Consider the following 11,469-nt stretch of genomic DNA (forward strand, 5'->3'; position numbering starts at 1 on the left):
TCCTGTAATTTATAATCCACGATGTGCCTAACCTAAATTTGTTTTTCAGTTTATATACCGTCGTTATTAGAATATCTTTTTAGAGTAATAATTTTCAATATTTTTTATTAAAATTTATATCAGATCAAGGTGTAGCTTATATTTAAGTAGAGATGGGTTACAATAAATTTATTTAAATGGATTTAAATTTGAATTTTTTTTTTTAAGTGGATTTGATAGTAAAATTTTAAAGATTAAAAATTTGATTTTAGCTCTAAAATATGTACACATCGCCCGTCGCTCTTACTATTAAGATAAGATAAGTCGTAACATAGTAGATGTACCGGAAGGTGCCTCTAGAATGACAATTTAAAGCTTATTAAGTAAAGTATTTCATTTACATTGAAAAGATTTTTGTGCAAATCAATATAAATTGAATTTTAATATTTATTTATAAATTTTTTTTTATTATTAATATAATTTATTAAAAATAATTATAAAAAATAATGTTTTAGTAAGTTTTAGTGAAAACATAATTTTAATAATAGTTTTTTATGTATTGTGAAAGAATATTGAAATCAATTGAAAAATTTTTAATTAAAAAGAAAATTTAGTTTATTGTACCTTGTGTATAAGGGTTGATCAAATAATTAATAATTATTTATTAATCTCGATTTTATAAGAGTTAATAATTTATTAAAGTTAATGTGTCAAAATTATTTTAAATAAATTATTAGAAATGAAATGTTATTCGTTTATAAAGGTATCTAGTTTTTTTAGAAATAAATTTAATTTACAAATTTTTAATTTTTAATTTATTTTTTTAATTTAAAAATTTATTAATTTGAATATTTTAAGGGATAAGCTTTAAAATAAAATATTAAAAATTATTGAATAATTGATTTAAAATGTATGCATAGAATTAGTAATCATTTATAAGTTTGTTATAAATTATTTTATAATTTATATTATTTAATTTTGTTTTCATTAAATTTATAAACATTTTTTTATTAATTTTTAATAAAAAGTAATAATGATTAAATTAGTATATTTAAGTGTTGTTAAAATATTTTATATTGAAAAGTTTATATAAAGAACTCGGCAAATTTTATTTATACTCGCCTGTTTAACAAAAACATGTCTTTTTGAATTATATTTAAAGTCTGACCTGCCCACTGAATAATTTTAAATGGCCGCAGTATTCTGATTGTGCAAAGGTAGCATAATCATTAGTCTTTTAATTGAAGGCTGGTATGAACGGTTGGTCGAAGTATAAGCTGTTTCATATAAATTTATAATAGAATTTTATATTTTAGTTAAAAAGCTAAAATTTTATTAAAAGACGAGAAGACCCTATAAATCTTTATATTTAATATTAACTAAATTTTTTTGATTTATTTTATTTTTTTTAATATTAATTATTTTGTTGGGGTGATATTAAAATTTAATGAACTTTTAATTTTTTAAAATCATTAATTTATGAATTATTGATCCATTAATAGTGATTATAAGATTAAGTTACTTTAGGGATAACAGCGTAATTTTTTTTGAGAGTTCATATTGACAAAAAAGTTTGCGACCTCGATGTTGGACTAAGGTATAATTTTGGGTGTAGCCGTTCAAAAATTAAGTCTGTTCGACTTTTAAACCCTTACATGATCTGAGTTCAGACCGGCGTAAGCCAGGTTGGTTTCTATCTTTAATAAATTGTAATATTTTAGTACGAAAGGACCAAATATTAAAATAATTATATTTTAAATAATAGAATATTATTAATATAAATAAACTATTTTGGCAGATTAATGCATTAAATTTAGAATTTATTTATGTAGTTTATACTACAAATAGTACTTGATTTTTATGGAAATAATTTTATCTTTTGTTGGTAGATTAATTTTGGTAATTTGTGTTTTAGTAAGAGTAGCTTTTTTAACTCTTTTGGAACGTAAAGTATTAGGTTATATTCAGATTCGTAAGGGTCTTAATAAGGTTGGTTTAATAGGAATTCCTCAACCTTTTTGTGATGCAATTAAGTTATTTACTAAGGAACAAACTTATCCTCTTTTATCAAATTATATTTCTTACTATTTTTCTCCTATTTTTTCTTTATTTATTTCTTTAATTGTTTGATTATGTATTCCTTTATTTGTAAAATTGTTTTCTTTTAATTTGGGTATTTTATTTTTTTTGTGTTGTACTAGATTAGGAGTTTATGCTGTTATAGTTGCTGGTTGATCATCTAATTCTAATTATGCTTTATTAGGGGGATTGCGAGCTGTTGCTCAAACTATTTCTTATGAAGTTAGAATGGCCTTAGTTTTATTATCTTTTGTTTTTTTAATTGGAAGTTATAATATTTTAGATTTTTTTTATTATCAAAGTTATATTTGATTTCTTGTTATTATATTTCCAGTTAGACTTGTTTGATTTTGTATTTGTTTAGCTGAGACTAATCGAACACCTTTTGATTTTGCTGAAGGTGAATCTGAATTAGTTTCAGGGTTTAATATTGAATATAGAAGTGGTGGATTTGCTTTGATTTTTATAGCTGAATATGCTAGAATTTTATTTATAAGTATATTATTTTGTGTAATTTTTTTTGGTTGTGATTTATTTAATTTGGTATTTTATTTTAAATTGGTTTTTATTTCATTTGTTTTTATTTGAGTTCGTGGGACTTTACCTCGATTTCGTTATGATAAATTAATATATTTAGCTTGAAAGTGTTTTTTACCTTTTTCTTTAAATTATTTATTATTTTTTATTGGAGTTAAATTATTTTTGATATATTATATATTGTTAATTGATTTTAGTAAAGTTAATAGAAAATTTGTGTTCCTATATTATGTTTTCAAAACATATGCTTGTTCAGGCTCATTAACTAATTAATTAAATTATCTCATCATTTATTAATTAGTGGGTTAATAATATAATATAAGAAGTAAACTACTGTTAAAATTTGTCCGACTAGTATATAAGGATCTTCTACAGGTCGTGCTCCGATTCATGTTAATAGAATCACAGTAACTACTATAATTCAAAATAGAATTTTATTTACAGGATAAAATTGAATTCCTCGGAAGTTTCTTAAATGATAGATTGGTAAAATTGCTAGGATTGCAATTGATAGAACTAGTGCAATAACTCCTCCTAATTTGTTAGGAATAGAACGTAAAATTGCATATGCAAATAGAAAATATCATTCAGGTTGAATGTGTACTGGTGTTACTAAAGGATTAGCAGGAATGAAATTATCAGGGTCTCCTAATAAGTAAGGGTTAATTAAAGTTAATAATAGAAGTGCTATAATTATAATAATAAATCCTACAATATCCTTGTATGTAAAATATGGGTGGAATGGAATTTTATCAATATTAGAATTTAATCCAATTGGGTTATTAGATCCTTTTTGATGTAAAAATAATAAATGAATTAATGTTATTGCTAATACAATAAATGGTAAAATAAAATGAAATGTAAAAAATCGGGTAAGAGTAGCATTATCTACAGCAAATCCTCCTCAAACTCATTGAACTAGATCAATTCCTAGATAAGGAATTGCAGATAATAGATTTGTAATAACTGTAGCTCCTCAGAATGATATTTGTCCTCACGGTAAAACATAACCTATGAAGGCTGTTGCTATAACTAAAAATAGAATTAGAACTCCTACTAATCATGTAGGTGTAAATAAATATGAGCCGTAATAAATTCCTCGACCACTATGTAGATAAATACAAATGAAGAAAAATGATGCACCATTAGCATGTAAAGTTCGTAATAATCAACCATAATTTACATCTCGACAAATATGATTAACACTATTGAAAGCTAAATTAATATCTGCTGTGTAATGTATAGCTAAGAAAAGTCCTGTTAGAATTTGAATAATTAAACATAATCCTAATAGTGATCCGAAGTTTCATCAGGCTGAAATATTAATTGGGGCTGGAAGATCTACTAGAGCATTATTTGCAATTTTGAATAATGGGTGTTGGGTTCGAAGGGGTCCGTAGAATAATTTAGTAATTTTTACTACTGCAATTAATGTAATTAATAAGTAATTTATTAATAAAATAGTAATTAAATTTGTTGGATAATTATATAATTTATGAAGATTTAGAGAATTTTCTTCTGTAAATATATTTATATTAATTATGGTTTGTATTTCATTATTTTGAATGAAGGATGAAATATATGATTTATCTATAAATCATCTGGTACCTATTAATAAGATGAAAATTAATATAAATGAGAAGGCTGTTTTCATTGAAAGGGAGAATATTTCATTTGATGCTAGGGATGTAACGTAGATGAATAACACTAACACTCCTCCTAGGAAAATAAAAAATAATACATATGAGAGTCAGAATCTTTTAATAGGTCTATTTATAAGTTCGTGCGGTTTTACAACAGATGGCGTAACTTGATTATTATTCCATCGATCCACATTTCCAAACATTCATTGGAGAGCTACTGTCGTAAGGCACAAACGTCAGTATAAGTTTTTTATTTGAAGCGTAAACAACAATATTTTTACCACACTTGAAAATGTCGAATTTCGTGCCAAATAATGTGTTTTTGCGGGGAATTCTTCTTCATTATTTTAATATGAAGAAAAAAGCAGCCGAAAGTCATCGTATCTTGGTGGAAGTTTATGGTGAGCATGCTCTATCTGAGCGAACGTGCCAGAAGTGGTTTGCACGCTTTAAAAGTGGTGATTTTGGCTTGGAAGACGAAGAACGCGAGGGTGCGCCGCCAAAGTTCATGGATACCGAATTGGAGGAATTGCTCGATCAAGATCCGGCTCAAACGCAAGAAGAGGTTGCAAAAACTTTGGGAGTTGATCAATCAACCATTTCCAAACGTTTAAAAGCCATGGGAATGATCCGAAAGGTAGGCCATTGGGTGCCGTATGAATTGAAGCCAAGAGACGTTGAACGCCGTTTTATGGCATGCGAACAACTGCTTCAACGGCACAAAAGAAAGGGTTTTTTGCATCGAATTGTGACTGGCGATGAAAAGTGGGTCCATTACGACAATCCAAAACGTCGGGCAACGTATGGATACCCTGGCCATGCTTCAACATCGACGTCGGCGCAGAATATTCATGGCCTGAAGGTTATGCTGTGTATCTGGTGGGACCAGCTGGGTGTTGTGTATTATGAGCTACTGAAACCGAATGAAACGATTACGGGGGATGTCTACCGACGACAATTGATGCGTTTGAGCCGAGCACTGCGAGAAAAACGGCCGCAATACGCCGATAGACACGACAAAGTTATTTTGCAACATGACAATGCTCGGCCACATGTTGCACAAGTGGTCAAAACATACTTAGAAACGCTCAAATGGGATGTCCTACCCCACCCGCCGTATAGTCCAGACCTTGCGCCATCCGATTACTATCTCTTCCGATCGATGCAACATGGCCTGGCTGACCAGCACTTCCGTAATTACGATGAAGTCAAAAAATGGATCGATTCGTGGATTGCGGCAAAACCGACCGAATTTTTCACAAAGGGAATCCGTGAATTGCCAGAAAGATGGGAAAAAGTAGTAGTAAGCGATGGACAATATTTTGAATATTAAATTTGTAACCATTTTACGTCAATAAAGTTTCAAATTTCGAAAAAAACCGCACGAACTTATTCATAGTCCTATTAGCTATTAATCCAGTTAGAAGACAAATTTGTATTGTTTGAATTAATAATATTAGTCCTATTGCTAATGGATGATTTATTTGAATGAAAATAAGACTAGAGATTAATGTTGTGGACTATAAAGTTAGTTGTGTAATATCAGGAGGTAGTTTATTTAAAATATTAATTTTGGGGATTAATGATAAAGTTATTTCTTTTCTCTTGAAGTTTTAAAAGATTAATTCTTATTTTTGATTTACAAGACCAATGCTTTTGTTAAACTATTGTATTAAAACTAATGTTAATATTATTATATTGGGGATTACCTTGTTTTTTAATTTTAATGGGAGTATTTGTTTTCGTTTTTAATCGTAAACATTTATTGTCTATGCTTTTAAGATTAGAATATATTGTTTTAAGATTATTTTTTCTATTATTTATTTATTTGAATTTAATAGATTTTAGAAGATATTTTAGTATAATATTTTTCACTTTTAGTGTTTGTGAAGGAGCTTTGGGTCTTTCAATTTTAGTGTCTATAATTCGAACTCATGGAAATGATTATTTTCAATCATTTAATGTATTACAATGTTAAAGTTAATTTTTATAATAATTTTTATTATACCTTTTTGTTTTATTATAAATTCATTTTGAACGGTTCAAAGTTTACTATTTTTGGTGAGTTTTATTTTTATTTTAATGAATTATTGTACAAATTATTTTGTAAATATTTCTTATTTTTTGGGATTTGATATTATTTCATATGGATTAATTTTATTAAGTTTTTGAATTTGTACACTTATAATTACTTCTAGTGAATCTATTAATAAATATGGTAATTATGAAAATTTCTTTTTAATTAATGTATTAATTTTATTATTGTGTTTAGTTTTAACTTTTGGTAGAATAAATTTATTTATGTTTTATTTATTTTTTGAAAGAAGATTGATTCCTACTTTATTTTTAATTTTGGGGTGAGGTTATCAACCTGAACGCTTACAAGCTGGTATTTATCTTTTATTTTATACTTTATTAGTTTCTTTACCTATATTGGTAAGAATTTTTTATTTATATAATACTTTAGTAACATTAAATTATTATCTTTTGATAAATTATATTAATTGTTATGATTTATTATATTTATCTTTAATTTTAGCTTTTTTAGTTAAAATACCAATATTTTTGGTTCATTTATGATTACCAAAAGCTCATGTAGAAGCACTGGTTCAATAATTTTAGCTGGAGTTATGTTAAAATTAGGTGGATATGGGTTATTACGAGTTTTTTCTTTTTTGCAAGTAAGTGGTATTAAATATAATTATATTTGAATTAGAATTAGATTAATTGGGGGTGTTTTAATTAGTTTAGTTTGTTTACGTCAAACTGATTTAAAGGCTTTGATTGCTTATTCTTCTGTTGCTCATATAGGAATTGTTTTAGGAGGTCTTATAACTTTAAGATATTTAGGATTTTGTGGTTCTTATACGTTAATAATTGCTCATGGACTTTGTTCTTCTGGACTTTTTTGTTTAGTTAATATTACATATGAACGGTTAGGAAGTCGAAGTTTATTAATTAATAAGGGTTTATTAAATTTTATACCTTCTATAACATTATGATGATTTTTGTTAAGAGCTTGTAATATAGCTGCACCTCCTTCTTTAAATTTATTAGGTGAAATTTGTTTATTAAATAGAATTGTTAGTTGATCCTGATTAACAATAATTTCCTTATCTTTATTATCTTTTTTTAGAGCTGCTTATACTTTATACCTATATGCTTATAGTCAGCACGGTAAGTTATTTTCTGGAGTTTATTCATTTAGAGGTGGTAAAATTCGGGAATATTATTTATTATTTTTACATTGATTTCCTTTAAATTTATTAATTTTGAAGAGTGGTATTTGTATAATTTGACTTTAATTATATTTAAATAGTTTATTTAAAATATTGATTTGTGGTGTCAATGATATGATCTTTGATCATTTTAAATCGTGAGAAAGTATTTATCTATTTGTAGAATTAGATTTTTGGTTTTAATTTTATTTAGAACTAATTTTTTTTTATTTAGATTATTAATATTAATTAAGGATTTTTGTATATTTATTGAATGAGAAGTAGTTAGATTTAATTCTTGTAGAATTGTTATAACTTTTTTATTTGATTGAATGAGTTTATTATTTATATCTCTTGTTTTATTAATTTCTTCTTTAGTTATTTATTATAGAAAGGAATATATGGGGGAGATTTAAATATTAATCGTTTTATTATATTATTTCTTATATTTGTTTTATCTATATTATAATGTTATTAATTATTAGACCTAATTTAATTAGAATTTTATTAGGATGGGATGGATTAGGATTGGTTTCTTATTGTTTAGTAATTTATTTTCAAAATGTGAAATCTTATAATGCTGGTATATTAACTGCTTTGTCTAATCGAATTGGTGATGTTGCCTTTTTATTAGCTATTGCTTGAATGTTAAATTATGGAAGTTGAAACTATATTTTTTATTTGGAGACAATAAAAAATAGAATTGAAATAGAAATTATTGGTGGATTAATTATACTAGCTGCTATAACTAAAAGAGCACAAATTCCTTTTTCATCCTGGCTACCTGCTGCAATAGCAGCTCCTACTCTTGTTTCTGCTTTAGTTCATTCTTCTACTCTTGTTACTGCTGGAATTTATTTATTAATTCGGTTTAATATTTTATTATGCAATTCTTGGATAGGTCAAGTTTTACTTTCATTATCTGGTTTGACTATATTTATAGCTGGATTAGGAGCTAATTTTGAGTTTGATTTAAAAAAAATTATTGCTTTATCCACTTTGAGTCAGTTGGGTTTAATAATAAGAATTTTATCCATAGGATTTTATAAACTAGCTTTTTTTCATTTATTGAGTCATGTTTTATTTAAGGCATTATTATTTATATGTGCTGGGGCTATTATTCATAATATAAATAATTCACAAGATATTCGGTTGGTGGATTAGGAATTTATATACCTTTAACTTCTGGTTGTTTTAATGTTGCTAATTTAGCTTTATGTGGTATGCCTTTTTTAGCTGGATTTTATTCTAAGGATTTGATTTTAGAAATTGTGTCTTTGAGTTATATTAATATATTTTCTTTTTTTCTTTATTTTTTTTCTACTGGATTGACGGTCTGTTATTCTTTTCGGTTGGTTTATTATTCTATGACTGGTGAATTAAATTGTGGTTCTTTAAATATATTAAGAGATGAAGGATGAGTTATGTTGCGCGGTATGAGAGGGTTATTGATTGTAAGAATTATTGGTGGTAGTATACTTAGATGATTAATTTTTCCTACTCCTTATATAATTTGTTTACCAATTTATTTGAAATTATTAACTTTATTTGTTTGTATTAGTGGTGGATTATTGGGATATTTAATTTCAAATGTGTCTTTGTTTTATTTTAATAAATCTTTAAATAATTATTTTGTAAGTTATTTTTCTGGTTCAATATGATTTATGCCTTATATTTCTTATGGTGTAATCAATCCTCCTTTAGTTTTAGGTGGAATTGTTTATAAATCTTTTGATCAAGGGTGATCCGAATTTATGGGAGGACAGAATTTGTATAATAAGTTGGTAGAATATTCTCAATTAATAGGACTATGAATAAGTTCGTGCGGTTTTTTTTTCGAAATTTGAAACTTTATTGACGTAAAATGGTTACAAATTTAATATTCAAAATATTGTCCATCGCTTACTACTACTTTTTCCCATCTTTCTGGCAATTCACGGATTCCCTTTGTGAAAAATTCGGTCGGTTTTGCCGCAATCCACGAATCGATCCATTTTTTGACTTCATCGTAATTACGGAAGTGCTGGTCAGCCAGGCCATGTTGCATCGATCGGAAGAGATAGTAATCGGATGGCGCAAGGTCTGGACTATACGGCGGGTGGGGTAGGACATCCCATTTGAGCGTTTCTAAGTATGTTTTGACCACTTGTGCAACATGTGGCCGAGCATTGTCATGTTGCAAAATAACTTTGTCGTGTCTATCGGCGTATTGCGGCCGTTTTTCTCGCAGTGCTCGGCTCAAACGCATCAATTGTCGTCGGTAGACATCCCCCGTAATCGTTTCATTCGGTTTCAGTAGCTCATAATACACAACACCCAGCTGGTCCCACCAGATACACAGCATAACCTTCAGGCCATGAATATTCTGCGCCGACGTCGATGTTGAAGCATGGCCAGGGTATCCATACGTTGCCCGACGTTTTGGATTGTCGTAATGGACCCACTTTTCATCGCCAGTCACAATTCGATGCAAAAAACCCTTTCTTTTGTGCCGTTGAAGCAGTTGTTCGCATGCCATAAAACGGCGTTCAACGTCTCTTGGCTTCAATTCATACGGCACCCAATGGCCTACCTTTCGGATCATTCCCATGGCTTTTAAACGTTTGGAAATGGTTGATTGATCAACTCCCAAAGTTTTTGCAACCTCTTCTTGCGTTTGAGCCGGATCTTGATCGAGCAATTCCTCCAATTCGGTATCCATGAACTTTGGTGGCGCACCCTCGCGTTCTTCGTCTTCCAAGCCAAAATCACCACTTTTAAAGCGTGCAAACCACTTCTGGCACGTTCGCTCAGATAGAGCATGCTCACCATAAACTTCCACCAAGATACGATGACTTTCGGCTGCTTTTTTCTTCATATTAAAATAATGAAGAAGAATTCCCCGCAAAAACACATTATTTGGCACGAAATTCGACATTTTCAAGTGTGGTAAAAATATTGTTGTTTACGCTTCAAATAAAAAACTTATACTGACGTTTGTGCCTTACGACAGTAGCTCTCCAATGAATGTTTGGAAATGTGGATCGATGGAATAATAATCAAGTTACGCCATCTGTTGTAAAACCGCACGAACTTATTCATAGCCCTATTAGTTTACTTTTTACATAATAATAATTTAAAAATTTATCTTTTATTATTTGTTTTATGAATTACTTTCCTTTTTAGATTTTTTTTCTTATTTTATTCAAGTAGCTCAAATTATAGAGTATAACACCGAAGATGTTAGGGTAATTGTTTAATTCTTGAATATAGTGAATAAGTTTTAGTAAATTATAAATATATACATGTTATATATAAATATTACATATATATATATATATATATAACATGTAGATAACTTATTTGAAATGAAATAGGCTGTTTTCATTGAATTTTTAATTTATTTGATAAGTAATAGTTCATTATAAAAATTTATACTATAATTTTATAATGAACTATTAATGTAAATAATAAAATTTAGTAATTTATAAAAAAATATTTTTAATTTTACAATGAAAATGTAATGTTTTTGTTAAACTATATAAATAGAAGTATAAATGGAATTTAACCATTAAAAGATAAAAGTTAGCAGCTTTTTCTTGAACATCTTACTTCCTTAATTGGAAATTAATTTCAGTTCTATCATTAACAGTGATATGCCTCTTTTTGGCTTCAATTAATTAATAATTAGGAATTTACTAAATAAATAGATTTAACTAAATACTAAATTTTTAGAATAAGGGTAGTAAATTACCTAAAATTAGGTCGAAACTAATTGCAATAAATCGCTTCATATTCGTTTTTATTTATTAAATTAATAATTAGGAATTTACTAAATAAATAGATTTAATAAGATAGATTGAAAATTCAATACTTTTTGAATGCAAATCAAATGTTATAATTAACTACAATCCTATTTTATTGTATTATTTATGTATTAATATAGTTAGACCAATTTAATATAATATACCTTGGTTTCATTCGTGATATAAACCAATAATTAAGATTATAATAAAAATAATTGATGTAATTGT

At 27.3% G+C, this 11,469-nt stretch overlaps 2 pseudogenes; one reads left to right on the plus strand and one right to left on the minus strand.

Annotated features, from left to right (window-relative positions):
* Positions 1-1,085: 1,085 nt before the first annotated feature.
* On the minus strand, positions 1,086-7,442 carry LOC128869911 (cytochrome b-like; annotated as a pseudogene).
* A 161-nt stretch (positions 7,443-7,603) lies between these two features.
* On the plus strand, positions 7,604-8,650 carry LOC128869646 (NADH-ubiquinone oxidoreductase chain 5-like; annotated as a pseudogene).
* Positions 8,651-11,469: the final 2,819 nt, after the last annotated feature.

Source organism: Anastrepha ludens, chromosome X (assembly GCF_028408465.1).
Source record: "Anastrepha ludens isolate Willacy chromosome X, idAnaLude1.1, whole genome shotgun sequence".
NCBI classification, from domain to species: Eukaryota; Metazoa; Arthropoda; class Insecta; order Diptera; family Tephritidae; genus Anastrepha; species Anastrepha ludens.